General features: G+C 36.1%; 1 long non-coding RNA gene and 1 pseudogene across 1 annotated transcript; both read right to left on the bottom strand.

Moving 5' to 3' along the window:
- Positions 1 to 10,115: 10,115 nt before the first annotated feature.
- Positions 10,116 to 18,676, bottom strand: LOC140609531 (uncharacterized). The gene is made up of 3 exons (XR_012011339.1): positions 18,456 to 18,676; positions 14,470 to 14,602; positions 10,116 to 10,331 (listed from the first exon to the last, which is right to left on the bottom strand). It is a non-coding gene; the product is annotated as an uncharacterized lncRNA (long non-coding RNA).
- On the bottom strand, positions 17,371 to 17,520 carry LOC140609626 (U4 spliceosomal RNA; annotated as a pseudogene).
- Positions 18,677 to 18,919: the final 243 nt, after the last annotated feature.

Genomic DNA, 18,919 nt, shown 5'->3' with positions numbered 1-18,919 from the left:
TCCCTGAGATTATTTTTCAAGAAATCTAAACTAAAAAGAAATAAATGAGATCCTTTTTTGTCCTCTGCTAGGCCCAAGACATTTATTTTGCCTTGGGAGGAAGAGATAGTCAATATTAATAGGTCTTTCTTTTCATAATTAGTCCTTTTTCTTCTTTCTTTCTCTTATTCATATTTTCTCTGGACCACTAGAAATGCAGCTTTGCATAACTCCCACATAACCCCTATCACTGATAAGTACTCATGTGCCCCTCTACATGCTAGTCATTATTTTCCCTTTTATTTTTTATTCAATTTTATGAAGCAGTCTAGGCCATAGCGCATGTCCTGTAGTTCAGATTGTTTCTAATTAGAGTTATCAGCCTCATTTGCTTTTTTATAATGCCCCTGAGCTGTCAATTCGATTAGTGTCAAAAGAAAGAGAGGGGAATGATTTGGAGAAGCCACAGAATCTGACTTCTATAGTCTTGTACAATCTGAAAAGTTAATTTGCTTCTCAAAGAAGGACTTTTTTTGTTTGTGTTGTTTTTTACTTTTATGGTTATATGTGCCTATCGTTAATAATTTACCGGACACATAAGGTGGACCAATAGAGCAATATGTACTCAGTGATAGTCTTCTTTTTGCTCTGGTACTTAATAGTATAAGAAATAACTTTTCTTGGTGTAGTGGCCAACTCTGTTGTCAAGAGCTCTTGGCCAATTTCCAAGTCAAGGCCTATTAAATGAAGCTTCTGAGAAGCCAAACGATTTAAATACCCAGGAGTTAAAGTAAGGAGTTCTATTCAAGTAGACATCAACAAAGGTGATAGAACTTTCACAATTCCATTAACGATTCATGAATTCGCAGCAAATGTTGATGAATTAATTCAATCGCCTTGGTTAAAACAAATGGAGCTTAGATTCTGCTGGTTTTCCATCTTCATCCACAAAACTTTAATTTGCTTTTTCACTTGTAATGGAAGATATTGAAGAGGAAAGAGGGCTTTGGAATTGTACTAGTCAGATCATATTCTCGCCCCATTCCATATTAATAGCTTTTAGAAGATTATGTAAACTCTGCATTTTTGAGATTTTTCCCCCCTAACAAAGTTGGAAAACACAGCCCACCTCATGGAAGTATTGTAGGAATTGATAGAAACATCAATGTAATATGCTTAGTACAGTACCTAGCACACACATTGCCCTCGTAAATGGTAGTTGTTATCTAGCAAAAGGCCATATATTGATGTAAGTGCAGGTGTATGCCTTTCTTCACTTACTCCTTCCCAAACCTTTTTTTGTTTGTTTGTTTTCATACAAACTACAACAACAGATACCTACTTATCTGCTCATTCTCTGACTCCCATGACTTCTACATCCATCCCTTCCCCCAGGTGTCTGATGAAGTCCAGTATTTTCCACCCTGGCCTTGCTCTTCCTGTTGGTGTGTTATTTTTTAGAACATCTTGATTCTAATATTATCAGAATATAACTTACATTTTATTTGAGTTCCATATTCTGTGTATTTTATAAGGAGTATACCAACAAAAATTGATGGATGATAGTGACAATGACTTATTTTCAGGTAATATACTGACATTCTTACCTATATTTGGGGAAAAGATCTCTTATCTTAGGAATGAGTCCAGAGTGGAAACTATCATCACCATAGAGAGTCCAGTAAATGAGGTCATGGTGGACAGGAAAACCTCACATATGAACCTTCTCAGGGAGGAAAAACTTTTCCTCTACCTTGTAGGTTCAGTAGGGAAGCCTGTGAATTAAAGAAACAAAAGATAGATTAACAGGGGAAAAAAAGCACACATTTTTTATTGATATTTATATGCATGGAAATTCACAGAAAAGAAATGAAACTCAAAGAAGTGGTTAAACTTTGTGGCTTATATGCCACTTTAACAAAGGAAGGGGGGGTTGGGCTTTGAGGCATGATAAACTATAGGAAAGTGATTAGGAAATGTATTAGGTAGCTAATGGAAGGTAAGAGTTATTTTAGAAACGTTCTTTATGCAAACTCATCTAGATAGGTATAAACTCTCTGTTTCTGGTAAAAATGTGTTGCTCTTCCTGGCAGGGGGTAATGGAAGGGGAAGAAACATCTTCACAAAGGAAAATTTATGCCTGCTTTTAAGCAGATAAAAGAGGGTAGAGAACTTTTTCTGCATGTTGATTGTCATTTGCCTTTAACTTAAAATAATTCTCATGTCAAAGTGGCACCTTGTGAGGTGATGTATCCTGATCTTCTTCAACCTCACAAAACACCCAATAGACAGATGGCTACCCAAGTACTTCTTTACTCAGCCAGCTCTATTTTCATGGTGTGCTCACCATAATCTCACAAAGGCTGTCAGTATAAACTATGTGTCTCCTTAAAAATGCAGACTACTAAATCGTCTTTCCAACCTATCTCTGGAGATTCTGATCTGCATTGTCAACAATCATCCCAGGTGATTGTTATGCAGTTTAAAATTTGAGAGCTCCACTAATGTATCCTTAGACATCTACATATCCTACAACAAGCCATGATATTCTTACAAATAACATTTACCAGATTTTCAGCAAGGCCTGAATAATGAGCCATAAATTATGTCTTGGAAGTAAATGGAATCCTTTTTCCCTAATGTTTAAGAGATTGCTAGGCATCCTGCTGTTTTACTTTGACCAATCCTGGAAACTGGGGTTATAAATGGAACCAAGCTGAGTTCTATTCTGAGACATATTAGCACTCCCTGGAGAGCTCTTAAAAAACCTGATGCTCAGGCCACACTCCAGAACAATGAAGTCAAGACCTTTTGGGGTGGGACCCAAGTATTTTTTAAAAGCTCCGCAAGGGATTACAACATGTAGCCACGTTTAAGAATCAGTGCACTAGAGTCATGATTCTCAACACTGGATGCATATTAGAATTATAGGGAAGGTTCTCAAAGATAGCTACGTGGAGATCATCCCTAGAGACTCCCACTGAATTGTTCTGAGGTTACCTAGCTCCTACAACAGATGGCCAGGGTTGAGAGCAGAGGCATTAGAGCTATATAATTCAAAGTGGGAACGAGGAAGGCTAGTGAAGAGGAGAACTTAACTTTCAGATTTGAAACAGAGAAGAGAAAAGGGGAAAGGGGAGAATTACGTTTAGAATTGCTGAGCAGGAAAGAGTCTAGTTTACATCAAATGACCCAGCATAAGCATTGTAATAGAGAAATAAGCTAACATTTCATGCACCCTGATCCTGAATGCATAGCCCCGGGGTAGGTTTTCTTTATTTGAAAGGCTAAGGAATTCTATACTCTAGGCTTTAGAGAGGCAGCTATTTAACTATTATAAACACAGGTGTGTTTTAAAATGACATAAGAAGTATTAGAAAATTTTTACTGGTGTCCGTGAGATGTGATTGGCTAAGAAGACTGTATAGGTCCTCCTGCCCCTGTGTGAACAGGATATTAGAATTTACCAAGACCAATGGTTTGTACCCTTGGAACTCAAAGTGTGGTCCAGACTAATAGCATCAGCAACAGTTTTTTTTTTGTTTGTTTGTTTGTTTGAAATGCACGATTTCAGGCCCCATTCCAGACCTACTGATGCAGCTTTAAGTTCCTAACAAGATCTGCATTTAAACAAGATTAATGTGCACTCTATCTTTTTAATTTTTTAATTCTTTATTTAAATTCAATTTAGTTAACATAGATTGTATTATTAGTTTCAGGGGTAGAATTTAGTGATTTATCATTTGCATATAACCCCGGCACTCATTATATCAAATGCCTTCCTCACTGCCTATCACCCAGTTACTCCATCCCTCCATCCACCTCCCCTCAGCTTGTTTCCTAGAGTTCAGCATCTCTTTGCCTCCCTCTCTATTGGAATATTACTCAGCCATCAAAAAGAATGAAGTCTTGCCATTTGCAGTGACTTGGATGGAACTAGATGATGTTATGCTAAGTGAAATAAGTCAGTCAGAGAAGGACAAATACCACATGATTTCATTCATAGGTGTAATTTAAGAAACAGAACACATGAACATAGGGGAAGAGATGCAATAAAATGGAAAAATAAGATTTGCATGCAGTTTTAAGTTTGAAAGGCAGCGAATGACATCCTAGACTTAATATTTTGAACTAATTCTATATTTAACTATGTAACTTAAATTTTGTCCTCTGCCTCCTAAAAGGTTAGTTGGATTCTGCTGCTATGATATTAAAAAGTATCCCCAAATGAAACTTCCATACAAGGAGCTTGTTGGCGTGCCTCAAAGAACAGAACACAGAATTGGGACTTCTGTGAGCTTCCAGAACAACGTGTGTCTGTGATGCTAGTAAGTGTGTGCATGTGTGGAGGAATTTGGTCTGAGATTTCCTTCCTTGTAATACATCACCCCCTGATAGTGAGGTGGTGCTACCTCTAAATATTGGTGGCTACATATAGTAGCTATTAAAGATCCTAACTAATTCCAGGTGAAGGAAATCACGTTAAGTGGTCACAAGTCTAGTCCAGTCTCCACATTTCACAGACTAAAAATATTGGGGTCCAGAGATGGTAGGGACTTACCCAGGCTCTCCTGACTAATGATAAGGATGGCTAGACCTCAAAACTTCTGACTCCCAAATTTCAGTCTTTGTTTGTTTGTTTGTTTTAACTTATACTGAAGAGGACTTTGGCCGTCTCCATTTTGACCTCAAACTTTGTAGCTGGGTTCTTCTTCCCAGCTTGTCTCTTGGCTCAGGGAGAATAAATACCCTGAGGGCAAGGAGTCCTCTGACAAGAACCAGAACGCACTCCTCCAGCAGTGAGGACTACCATGGGCCCGCAGGACCCTGCCCATGATTGACTTCAAGACAACGATGAATCTGACCTTCACTGTCTACCTGTACATACCCACCCACCTGTGCCCCACATTTTCCTTATATAAACCTGGAAGTATTTTCGGCACTTTGGAGATAGTCATCGAGATGTTAGCATGCTGCTTTCCCCATGTTGGCCTCACAGAACTAAATTCCTTTCTGGTTTCACCACCACTTGTCTCTCTGCCTTTGTATCCTGTCATCGGTGAAAAGCACTATGTCTTTCTCCATTTGCCAAGAAGTAGAGGAATGGAAACAAAGCTGAGGAATGAGCTTCAGGCTCATCAAACTTAAAAAAAGAAACTTCAGTATCACTTGCTCAACCATCTTTTTTGGGCCAGTCATACACGAGCAGGCCAGAGGCCATTAGAAGATAGGTTTTAAGATAAAGCAGAGCTATGTTAATGTCACATCTCAAAAATCATTTCAATTTACACGTGGCTCTTTTAAAACTGGAGAAAAAAGTTGTTATCTAGCTAACTTATCATGAAGAATTGTTCTATGTTAAAAGGTAATTCTCAGAAGAAAATAAAATGATGACTCATATAAAAAATGATGCTCATATAGTGCTAAAGATTTTATTTTACAGGTTAATCAATGAGAGAACCAGACAGATGTTAAAACTGGTTCAAAGGAAAAGTCAACAAGCACAAATTTATATGAAATACAGGAATTAAATTACAGAGGAAGGTAAAACTGGTTTTTCTACAGGAGTTAGAGAAGTCAAACAAAACTGCTAGACAACAAGGTCTGCATATCCATTCATTATCTGCAATTTAAGAAGTGCAAAATAGCTCAAAGACAATGAGCAGGGCTAATACTAGACAACTGGAAGGATGTGTTACAGACAGTACATAGTTTTTCCTTGAAGCACAAAATATTTTTCTAAGACTGATAAAATAACTCATAATTCTTATTTTTCCTTAGCTATTACAGCAAGTATGTGGTATTTCCCATAAAAATAATCCAGAGTTATGAACTATGATCCCTACCTAACACTATAAAAAGGCAGACTCCAAATGGATAAAAGACCTAAAATGTTAAAAAGCAAAACAACCATATTAGAAAAGGATGATATAATGGCCACCTGGGTTGTTGTCAGTTAAGTGTCCAACTCTTGATCTCAGAGCAGATCTTGATCTGAGGGTCCTGAGTTCAAGCCCTATGCTGGGTTCCACAGTGGGCATGGAGCCTGCTTAAAAAACAACAACAACAAAACGACAATATAGGAGAATATCTTTGGGGTATAAATATAAGGAAAGATTTCTTAGAGAAAACCCAAAAGGCCCAGATTGCAGGGCAAAGGAAGAGATAAATCTAAGTACATTATAAAATTAAAGATCAAAATCAGAGACATGACATATTGGGACATGTGATATTTGCAATGTCTAGAACCAGAAAGGGACCAATATGTAATGCAGGAGGAACTCCTGCCAACTGACAAAGAAAAAGCATGAACTCCAATAAAATAGCAGACAAAGATACTTATGTAAGACTTTCCTTCATTGTAACATACCACTTGGTCCCAAGGGCCAGCCACTTGCCTTGATGAGAATTTCTAATAGTTTTTAAAATGAATTCAACAATTGTTGAATGGCCAACTAGGCTTCGTTGGCAGCAACAACCAAAAGTTGCTGTGATGAAACACCAGGCTGGAAAGTTTTGACAATGGAGAAGAGGAAGTCAAGAAATGAAACACTGCATTAAGAGATTCTTCTGGGGAAAGGAAATGTTTGTGGCCAGGAGAAAACAAGGTAACTGGAGCCTTGGGACTTGAAGAGCACTAACAGAACCCGCCAGACATTTACGCAGATTAAATGAAGACACAGTTTGCCATCTGGGCTGGTCTTTTTACTGGTTTTCACCCCTTCTATTCACCAATCTTAAACTTGAGAAGCTACTTCATTTACAGACTAAGAAAACAAAGCCAAAAATTGTGCAGGGACATATATGTATGTATATTTGTGGATTTGATCACTTGTATAACTTTAGTAGACTAATGATGTACTTTGCTTTATGCAATAAACATAAATACCTAGGAGATAGAGCTAAATTAAAATTTGTATGTTGATGAATTCCTAGTGAGTACATATATCTAATGATAGGTGTATCACAAAAATCAGAGATAGTATATTAACTGATTAATTAATGATTTGGTATAATTTATGGATCACAGTTCCCAGTGTTTCGTGCAATGCCTCATATATAGTAAATGTTTAGTAAACAATTGTTTTGTTTTGTTAAGTAGGCTCCACACCCAGCATGGAGCCCAACTCAGGGCTCAAACTCACAACCCTGAGATCAAGACCTGAGCTGAGATGTAGAGTCAGATACTTAACTGACTGAGCTACCCAGGCACTCCCAGTGAACATTGTTGACCAAAGGGACATAAATATGAGTATTTTATGTCCTGAGTAAATATTTTTATTGTCAATGAATGAATTATTACTCCAACAAACTACTCATCATCTTATTATTAAATTGTTCCCAAAAAGAAGGGATTAGGAGCAACCAGTATTAAATGTCAGTTATCATTTGTGGTAGATATTGGCCAGTATTTGCTAAACTTGTATCTTAATGATACAAATTGGTCCTATACAGGAGATCAAATAAATATATTTGGGATTTATTTTGCAAGTACTCCGTCTTTGAAGGTTCACTAGAATATTATATTTTAAAAAATCCAATATTTTGTGGGTGCTTTATTGAGTTATTTTATGTATTATTTCCTGTAAATATTCCCCAGGCAAAAAATAATTATGGTAATGTACTGCTGCACTCTAAAGTAGGACACTGAAGTCTTCCTCATCCATTTATCTAAGTACTAAGAAGATCCAGAATTACTTTTGGAAGAAAATATTGGCTTTGTCTAAAAATAGATCATTAGCCCATCTCTGCTGGAAGTACTCTGGTCTCCTATTCAAATATCTGCCTCTTTGGTCGCCTTCATTTTTATAAGAAGGAATCCTCCTACTTTGCCAATTGGTTGCTTGTCAGAGGATGTCAGTCTGTTCTTATTTGGTAAAATAGAATATGTTCATTTCAAATTCCTACCAAAAAATACATCTTCGAATACTTATTGCTCAATTCTTATAATTCCTATTGGGAGAAAAACTATTGGAAGATTGATAGAAGTATTTCAAGTACATTTCTTCATTTGTGTTAATTAAGCCTTTTTATTTGTTTTTTTTTTTTTTTTTTTTTTTTTTTTTTTTTTTTTTTTAAGATTTATTTACTTATTCATGAGAGAGAGAGAGAGACAGGCAGAGGAAGAAGCAGGCTCCACGCAGGGAACCCAACATGAGACTCTATCCCGGGTCTCCAGGATCAGGCCCTGGGCCAAAGGTGGCGCTAAACTGCTGAGCCACCAGGCTGCCCTGAGAGCACCTTTCAAATACAAACCAAACAATCCGCAGCCCATACCCACAAACTTTCTTTATGGGGCTCTCACACCCAGAGCCCCTATTCCCCCTACCCTAATCAACCACGGGCCAGGTACCAGACCTAGAGACAGCCTTTATACCTGAAAGCCTGCTAAGTGTATTCCAACTAGTCAATCCAAAACCTGCTTACCCTGTTTCACCTGTTTCTTCCCATAGAAAACACAATAGAGGCTCTCACCATGTTTCCCTCTGCTTCCTGACTGGTGCTTCCCTGTGTGGCCCCCTCCTTGCTGTTAGTAACAAACCATCTTTACTGTGGCAGTCACCTTCTGATTTATTGGTTTCATCAAACCTGAATAATACTTAACCTACATAAAAAAAAAAAAAAAGATTTATTTATTTATGAGAGAGAGAAAGGGCACATGTGCCCAAGCGTGAGGGGTCAGGGGGAAGAGAAGGAGAGAGAGAATCTTAAGCAGACTCCCCGCTGAGAGTAGAGTTCAATCCAAAGATCTTAAGATCATGACCTGAGCAGAAATCAAGATTCAGATGCTCAACCAACAGAGGCACCCCAAACCTACATTTTAGAACACTTTTGGAGCAGACCAGACATTCAAAATTAAGCCAAGTCTCAAATCTAACTCTTCAAAACTCTCAGTGACTTGCTTTTATTGAATTATCTTTTTAACTCACGCCATCCACCTATGTCTCAGGACTTTAAAAGAAATAACAGTGCAAATCATGTTATTAGATAAAAGTGAAGTTGTTGCTAATGACATAACCCACTATTGTCACAGAATTTGCCTTTTATAAATTCATACAAAAAAAGATACAGTCTCAAACATACTTTAAATCTCATATTTTACTTTGAGCAATGTATTGCTTAAAATTTACTGAATATACATATACATATATATCTTTTAGAAAATATATAGATCTTTTTATTAATGTATAGGTTTTCTTCAGTGATGAGTTGGAACTGGGTCCTGGCCTAAGAGCTATTAAATTTTCAGGAATTGTAAGTTAGTAGTTTGAAATTGGCTGTGATGGGAGTAATGACACCTTGGAAATTGGCAAATACAGCAAACAAGAGCCCTCCTAATCCCTGTGCAAAGTCAGTTGTCAAGCATTATCAGTACACCATTGATACATTAGTTTTCTCACATGTGTTTTATAAACTAGCATACACCTATGTATAGAGAAAAATACTCGAATTTCAGTCCAGTTTACCATAAATATTTTATAATTCTAATATTTAATGCAACTAAATATAAAGTTTCAGACTGATAAATAACCAAGCGAGTGATTTTTATTAGACCTATAAAATGTATTTTTAATTTGCTCTTTTAAATGAATTAACAAATGTAACTGAATTCTTTAGGTTAAAGTCAAAAAGTGAGACAAACATGTATTTGTCATTTATAGATGTTCAAGGTTAACTAGATACACAATTCCTACTATTATTTACTGGTGAGAATGATGAGAGAGAGAATTTCACAATAGGGAAGGGTAAGGCCCAATGAGGTTAGAACTCCAGGGTTCATTGAGCATTGGAGACCACTCTGGCTCAAGTTTAGTGGATTAACTTTATGGCTGAAGTACCAGAGAACTGACTGCATCTCATTCATCAGAGTAAAGATAAATCTGAGTTAGACTGGACCAGCTAAAATCATTCCATGAGACGGGGCACAGTGTCTCCATCTAACCCACTATCCTGAAGGGAAATCAAAATCCAAATGGCATCTGGATTTATGAGGAAAGAATTGTTTGACTTTTTGTTCTGCATCAGTACAGTAAGAACTCAGGCCTGCAATTTCAAATTCAAGAGTCAAGGTTAAAAGAGCTTAAGCATTTATATACTTTCAAAGTACATGGCATTTAGATTTTATAACCCAGCTAAGTAATAAAGTCCCTGAAAAATAAGGAAGCAATTTCCATACCTTCTGAAGCATTTGTGAAGTTAGAAACATGAAACCTGGCAAAGTACACTTGTGTATGAATTACCTTCTCCTGCCAATTAGCTTTGACTTTGATGATCCTCCAGGGACAATCATACATTTAAAATTGGTTTTCTTTGTATTGGTTTACCTTGCAGCAATGAAATCACACTTCTTTCTATTGTGGTCAAAAACACATAACACAAATTTATTATCCACTTTAAAAAATTACACCATGCAGTAGTATGAACTACATACACATTGTGGTATAACAGAACTCTAGAACTTTTTCATCTTGCAAAACTAAAACCCTATATCCATTGAACAATTTCTCTTTTGCCTCTCCCCCACTTCATTCCCTGACTTCTGGCAATCATTCTACTACTCTCTGTTCTAACAGTTTGACCATTTCAGATATCTCACATAAGTGAAATCATGCAGTATTTGTAATTTTGTGACTGGCTCCTTTTACTTAGCAAATGTAATCAAGATTGATCCATGTTATAGCAGATGACAAGATTTTTTTTTTAAGGCTGACTAGTATTCCGTTGTATGCACATAGCATATTTTCTCTATCTGTTCTTCTGTTGATGGACATTTAGGTCGCTTCCACATCTTTGCTGTTGTGAATAACACTGCAATGAACATGGGTGTGCACATCTTTCTTCAAGATTCTATTTTCAGTTATTTTGGGTAAATACCAGAGTGGGGTTACTGGAACATTTGGTAATTCTTACTTAAAAATTTTTTAGGGCAGCCCTGGTGGCCCAGCGGTTTAGTGCCGCCTTCAGCCCAGGGCGTGATCCTGGAGACCTGGGATTGAGTCCCATGTCAGGCTCCCTACATGGAGCCTGCTTCTCCCTCTGCCTGTGTCTCTGCCTCTCTTTCTCTCTGTGTCTCTCACGAATAAATAAAAGTAAAATCTTTAAACAATTTTTTTTTTAGGAAACTCCATACTGTTTTCCATAGTGGCTGCACCAATTCACATTTCTTTCTTTTTTTTTTTTTTTATTGGTGTTCAATTTACTAACATACAGCCAATTCACATTTCTAACAACAGTGCACAAGGGTTTCAATTTCTTCACATCCTCAATAACAATGAGAATTTTCTTGTTTTTGTTTTTGTTTTGATAATGGCCATTTTAATGGGTGTGAGGTGATATCTCATTGTGGTTTTGATTTGCATTTCCCTGATGACTAGTGATATTGAGCATCTTTTAATATGATTGTCAGCCATCTGTATATCTTTCTGGAGAAATATCTATTCAAATTGTTTACTCCTTTTGAAATTAATTTTTTTTGCCCAGTTATAGGAATGATTTATTTATTTTATTTTTATTATTTTTAGGAGTTCATTATATATTCTAGGTATTAACCTCTTACCAGATACATGGTTTGCAAGTATTTTCTCCCCTTCTGTAGGCTGCCTTTTCACTCTGTTGATTGCTTCCTTCACTCCACAGAAACTCTTAGTACAGTCACATTTGCCTATTTTTGCTTTTGTTACCTGTGCTTTCAGTGCATATCCAAGAAATCATTGCCTATTCTAATGTCATGAAGATTTCCCTGTATGTTTTCTTTTAGGAGTTTTATAGATTCAGGTCTTAGATATCTAGGTCTTTAATCCATTGTGAGTTAATTTTTGTAGATGATGTTAACATAAGGATCTGTCTTCATTTTTTTGCAGCTTTATATTCTATTTTCCCATACCATTAGTTGAAGACACTGTCCTTTCCCTCTCATGTAACCTTGGCACTTTCATTGAAGATCATTTGGTTCTATGTATAAGAATTTATTTCTGGATTCTCTATTCTGCTCCATTGGTCTCTATATCTTTTTGCCAGTATCGTACTATTTTGATTACTGTAGCTTCATAATATGTTTTAAAATCAGAAGCTATAAGATCTCCAGATTTGTTTTTCTTAAGATGAAGTCACACTTTTCACAACGAAAATGAAACAATGAAAATTGACTATGAGACAATCACACTTTTGACAATGAAAACTGGCTTTGAGATAATACTCTGTCCACCTCTTACACATTTTTATCTAGTGTAATAGGGACAACTTCCCATTGTACAATGAAACTGTGTAGTATTACCTACTATATTGTAAGCATTGATTGTTTTTATTTGTATAATATCTGTTCAATAATAAGTACTAGAACATTGTTAATGTATACTATGACAATAATGATGTGCCATTAAAAATGACAAACAAAACAAACACATAAATTATGCATCAAAATGAATGTTATCCTCTTCCAACCATATGCCTTTTCAAATAATGCTAAAAACTATCTTTTTGAGCTCTTCTTTTGTTATGAACTAGCCTCTGATCTAGTCAATGAACTACTTAATAAAGCTGGGTATGTTACTTTCATTTCTCATATCATATTTAACTACGAATGACTTTAGATTGTTTATAAATGTCAAATTCTATTTCAAAGAATGAAGACATTCATTGTTGAGTAGACTTAGGAAATTGCTTTGAGGTAAGAATTGTTTGGATACAAATACATTTTGGACATACTGGCTTAAAAACCATTCACATTGCCTTATATATCCTTATTTATGGATATACAAAGTTTTGACTCATCATGAGATATCTTAGAAAATAAATAAAATGACAAAATCAAGTGTTTACAGAGGTATCTGCCCTTGAGTATCCATATATTCCCTTCTAATGTTTTAGATATGTCAAATCAGGTAAAGAGTTACTTCTATATACATGTATTTATCTTTACTGCATTCCAAATAATTTTTTAAAAGATTTTATTTATTTATTTATTCATGAGAGACACACAGACAGAGGCAGAAATACAGACAGAGGGAGAAGCAAGCTCCTCGCAGGGAGCCCCACGTGGGACTCCATCCCTTGATCCGGATCACACCCTGAGCTGAAGGCAGAAGCTCAACTGCTGAGCCACCTAGGCTCCCCCCCAAAAGAATTTTAAGCATGGCATAGGTAACTTCAGCCCAAGTCACAGAATCTGTAAATCCCAATACAGAGTAAAATTACTGATCTGATGTTTTAATACTTTAATGAAACACATTTTTCATTTCCAGTTCTGTATACTTATGGTGTACAGGTTCTCACATAACTGTAAAAATCTCAATTATTCCACTTAGTATTAGCTTACCAGTTCTTAGACTATAATGAGAATCAGCCCTGATCTATACGTCTGGTACCTTAAGAGAACCATCCAGTGGTAAACAACAGTGTTAGCCAATAAAATTAATTTGATTTGAAATATGGGAGTCATCCTAGATCTAGGCAATTAATTGTGGGGCTGTGGATTTATTATAGATTATCTCAAAGATTATTTTATTACAGCTTTATTGAGATATAATATACATATCATAACTTTCACCCATTTAAAGTGTACCTATCAATGTGTTTTTAGTATATACATAAGGTTGTGAGATCACGACCACAAAGTTTAGAATATTTTTTATCCTTTAAAAGAAATTCCAGACCTGTTAGCTGTCACTCACCAACATCAACCGCACCAGTCCCAGCCGTAAGCAACAGCTAACCTAATTTCTGTCTCTATAGATTTGCCTATTCTGACATTTTGTGTAAATGGAATCATGCAAAATGTAACCTTCTGTGATTGACTTCTATCTTTGTGATTGAAGTCAATCATTAAACAAAAACATTAAACAAAAGCTTAATGTTTTTAAGCTTTATTCATGTTGTAGCATATGTATCAATACTTCATTTCTTTTCGTTGCCAAATAAAGTCCATCGTATAGATCTACAATATTTTATTTATTTATTCATCATTTGATGGACATTTGTGTTGCTTTCCCTTTTTGGCTATAAGTTAATAATGATGTAATGAGCATTCCTGTGTATGGCCCAAAGATGGCTGATGTAAGTGTTTGAAAATAAAGAAGGGAAACTTATGGATGTCTGACGTTGTAAAAAGAATTTTATGCTTCAACAGAAAACTATACTTTGTTTAGATCACATTCCTTCAGTTATCTGATTCTAGTTTTTCATTGTCTTTGAGCTATTTTACAACTCTTTAAAGCATGGGTAGCTGATAGCACTGCAAAATAATTCCTATCTACAGACCTATGAATTCTGTTAGGTAGAGGTAGGTTCACTTGCCTTCTCTCCCTCAGTGAGGAACAGGCCATTTTTGCTTTCATGTATGCATTAATTTCAATATTCTGATTTTTAAATCTGTGTTTCTTTAAGAAAATAATTTCTTTTGAATTGGTTGTAATATCTTGCCAGTTTACTCTTTAAAAATCATTAAACGTATTTTTATTTTGAAATCTGTATGGGAGTCATGACTTCACTTACCTTTTTTTGAAAATGATCTTTCAACAACATGCTCAGTATTTGTCTGCCTTCAAAACGTCTGCATTTTCTGATGGAACTAGAGTTTCAGTGGTTCTGAGAAGTATCCACCAGTTGGTCAAAACATTTCTGAAATCTTAACAAAGGTAGCTAATATATCACTGTACTCTAAATTTATTTATTTTTTTAAGATTTATTTATTCATGTGAGAGAGAGAGAGAGAGAGAGAGGCAGAAACACAGGCAGAGGGAGAAGCAGGCTCCATGCCAGGAGCCCGACGCGGACTCGATCCCTGGACTCCAGGATCACACTGTGGGCCAAAGGCAGGCGCTAAACCGCTGAGCCACCCAGGGATCCCCGTACTCTCAAATTTAAATACATTTTAAGAGATTAAATTTTTCCTGGGTAGTTTTGAAGTTAGAGGAAAGTTTGAGCAGAAGGACTCAAGGAGATTTCTCAATTCTTAGAAATATGAGTATCACATTTAAAAGTTTTTCTAGGGATCCCTAGACCCCAGGATTGAATCCCACGTCGGGCTTCCAGTGCATGGAGCCTGCTTCTCCCTCTGCCTGTGTCTCTGCCTCTCTCTCTCTCTCTCTCTGTGACTATCATAAATAAATTTTAAAAAAAATTTAAAAGTTTTTCTAGCCTGTAGAGAACAAATCCGGACAGTAACTACAAAGCAACTGTTGTCATTATTATCTTACCAAAAAGTCAAGATTAGACCTCACAACCAAAAACATAGCAGGGAAGATGGAGTAGCATGATTTCTGATACCTCTCACTCATGGTCCTAGAAACTTCGCCACATAGATGACAACCCTCTACCCAGCAAGTAACCAGATAGTGATACGGGAATGAGAACTGTAGGTATATACTAGACATTAGCAGTGTATTAGATTCTAATATCAGTTACATCATCTAGTTAGTGTTTCCTAAAATTCCATCTTCACTCCAGCTGCACAACAGTATCACCTTTGGAACATTTTGGAATTTGCTAGATTCTACTTAGAGATTCCTTTTAGGAGGGCTGGCATATGACCCAGGTATTTAAACCTGATCAAACTCTCTAGGTGATTCTGATTTTCACACAAGGTTTGGAGCCAGTGGATATGATACTACTAACAAAGATAAATATTTTCTAAATTTTGTGACGTAATTTATGTATTTTCTTATATTGCTTTCCAAGCATTCTTAACCAAGCCAAGGATAGCTAATGTTCATCGTTCATGCCTCCAACTATGCCAGGGAATGAAATCCAGATAACCAATTTTTTTTTATGAGCAAGGAATATAACAGAGGCTTATTATTTAATAAAGAATCTATAAGCCACATACCTGGTTTCTTTTGAAATTAACTAATATTCCAGGTATTTACTTTTTTTCTTAAATTTCTAAATGCTATCAAGAACTATTCAAAATCAAATGTGTTTTTGATTTCTGCACAGTGAGCCTAAACAATAGTAATTCCTAAGAAACATTTTGTGTCAGCTCTGAATTGTTTCTTATACATTTTAAGTTTTACATGGCAAACATATGGTTGGAATCTTGCAGAAAAGTCTTATCCTCCATAGTTGGAGAAAATTTTACTTAGAGCAAAATAAAAGTCCTTATAGTATGCGTTGACCTTGTTATTCAAAAATTTCATAGAAGCGATCAGAAAGGTTTAGTGAGGTGATGATTATGTACAAATATTTTGGAAACTGTGTCTGTATGTAAATATGTAAGTTTCTGGGTCAGCACTCATCCGAGAGTATCTCAGTGTCAGTTTTAAGCTTAGTGTTAGATTTTTGAAGGTGCATTTGCTTTCAGAAAATAAAGCTACATCACATAATAAATGACTATTTATTTATGCATCTAAATGCCTCATTTGGCCTTGGTCCAACTCTTTTCTGAACGAGCATGTGGTAGTCTATCATTTGGTTGTATATAGCTGGCTTTGCATAATCTCTGAGGCTCTTAAGATGAGCTCAACTTATGAATTTGCAAAATATGTATACTTTGCTAAATTATAGCACAGGGTACTTAAATACATGTAATTTATTATATGAAAATTATTCAGGTTTCACAAAATCATGTCAGAATAGCTTGTTAAATTCGAGAGCAAAGCAAAAATTTTTTGAAAATCCACAAAATTCGGGATCCCTGGGTGGCGCAGCAGTTTGGCGCCTGCCTTTGGCCCAGGGCGCGTTCCTGGGGACACAGGATTGAATCCCACGTCAGGCTCCCAGTGCATGGAGCCTGCTTCTCCCTCTGCCTGTGTCTCTGCCTCTCTCTCTCTCTGTGTGTGACTATCATATATAAATAAAAATTAAAAAAATAAAATAAATCAAAAATCCACAAAATTCAGTTTCTTTCCCTTTCAAGCTACAACAGGCCAAATTTACATTCCTGACAAAGATGGTGTCTTGTTTTTGCTTTGTTGTAACTGTAATGTTTAACTCCCTTCTAAAATTTTAATTAATACCAGCTCAATTTCATCTCCCACTAACGTGTTTGTTTCTATTCTCAGTATCATAAAATACGAATTTTATTTTCTTTGAGGATCTAGCTAGGTATAAGGCAGTTTTCAACTGTTTGCTGTACTGTTTCTGTATGTACAAAATAAATAAGATATTTATTTATTCTTGTTTTTCAGTTTTTGCCATAATTGAATATGGGAAATAAATAGCATGTTGTCTTTTTTTTTGCATGGACATATACCACGTTGGTGTCCATGGCTTTCTTTAAAAGGGAATAAACACTTGGCTTGTAAGGTAGAGAATTATTAATGTAGTATTTTTCCTCAATTAAACACAGATCAAGAGCAGGATTAGGATACAAGATTTTCTAGACTAACTGGTTTAACTTATACAAATATATTTTTATAAAACTACAATCTCACGATTTCAGTTTGAAAGTTTTTTTTCTTCTAAGAATATCAAGAAAGCCCAGAAAGTATGTGATCTATCTACACATTTAGTATCTAATCAAAGACACTAGTTCAGTTTTCAATTAGCAATAATCGTGCCTCAGATAAACCTCATTGGCTTCGATACTGCCACTTGTGCAAAGCTCTAAGATACTAGTTCAGTGAGGGAGTCTGTCGTGGCTTAATCAAGAAGCTAACGCTAAGGCCCCCAACACTTCCAAATACAGTTACAATACTGGATATCGTCCTCGGACATGAACAGGAGCGTTGGTTGCTCTAGATCTACCCACTGATTAGGATACATACTTATTCATTACTCATCCAATTCAAAAATTTAATGATGTAGAAACATGTAAGGCATAAGGATATATTTTCAAACTCCGTGTTAAAATAATGGTAGTTGATAAAAGTCTATGCCTGACATCAGGATTATAGCTAAGAACCTATGGAAAATGTACTAATAACTCAGAGCAATTTATTTTATTTTTGTTTTTTAAAATTTATTTGAAAAAAATTTGAGAGAATCAGAGAAAGCATGAGTGGAGGAGCAGAGGGATAAGGAGAGGAGACTGTGGTGAGGGCAGAGCAGGACTTAGGGTTTCATCCCATGATGCCTGAGCTTAAACCAAGAGTTGGTGGCTCAACCCACTATGCCACCCAGGTGCCCTTTATTATTTCTAAATGCAGATAATCACGTCCCTAAGTTAAATACTAGAGTTTTGTTCGTTTGTCTTTAAGTAGGCTCCATGCCCAGCATGAAGCCCAACACAGGGCTTGAACTCACGACCCTGAGATGCAGACCTGAACTGAGATCAAGAGTCAGATGCTTAACTGATGAGCCAACCAGACACCTCCAAATACCTAAGTTTTAAAAAAATGTAGTTTATAAAAACTTGGATTTTATACCATGTGGAACTATAATGGACCTCTTCAAAGTTTAGTTCTGTTACTTGAACTAGACTGGAAATGGAAATAAAATCAGAGAAATTTCTTGTTTAATTGTAGACAAACAGGGGTTTGTCTATTTAATAATTAATTCACCAAGGCCAGTGCCATGGGATAGAGAAGCTACTGACATACCTTTGCTATTCTTTGATTCCTCTCTCCATATTTTCACAACGAAGAGTGTTTTGGACAGCTATTTCCTCCAACAGTCGTGCGCAAAGAGGACCCATGCTATCACATTGCTTGAGAAATAGGTTTAGCATTTCTAAGATAAAATAATAGTGAATATGAATCTCAGTAAAATGTTTTCAATTTGAATCTCAATTTGACACTTTGCTAACTGTTCTTTCAGTGAAGGATTACCATAACTCTCCCATTTTGTTTCTGTCTTGAAATATAAAATTATTCTGAAGCAGAGTAGACAACATGTCAATCCCAAAGATGCCGGAGTTCAGGTGTACCGTGTGGGTGGAGAATTGGCAGGTAGAGTACCACCACCAGAATCCTTCTGCCAGAGGGGCTAATCTGCTGAAAGTAAAATGTGCTTCTGTAGAAACAGATAAATACCTCACACTTGTTTTTAAACATGTAATTTATAC

Source organism: Canis lupus, chromosome 18 (assembly GCF_048164855.1).
Source record: "Canis lupus baileyi chromosome 18, mCanLup2.hap1, whole genome shotgun sequence".
In the NCBI taxonomy this organism is placed as follows: Eukaryota; Metazoa; Chordata; class Mammalia; order Carnivora; family Canidae; genus Canis; species Canis lupus.
This window is presented reverse-complemented; position numbering and strand designations above follow the sequence as displayed.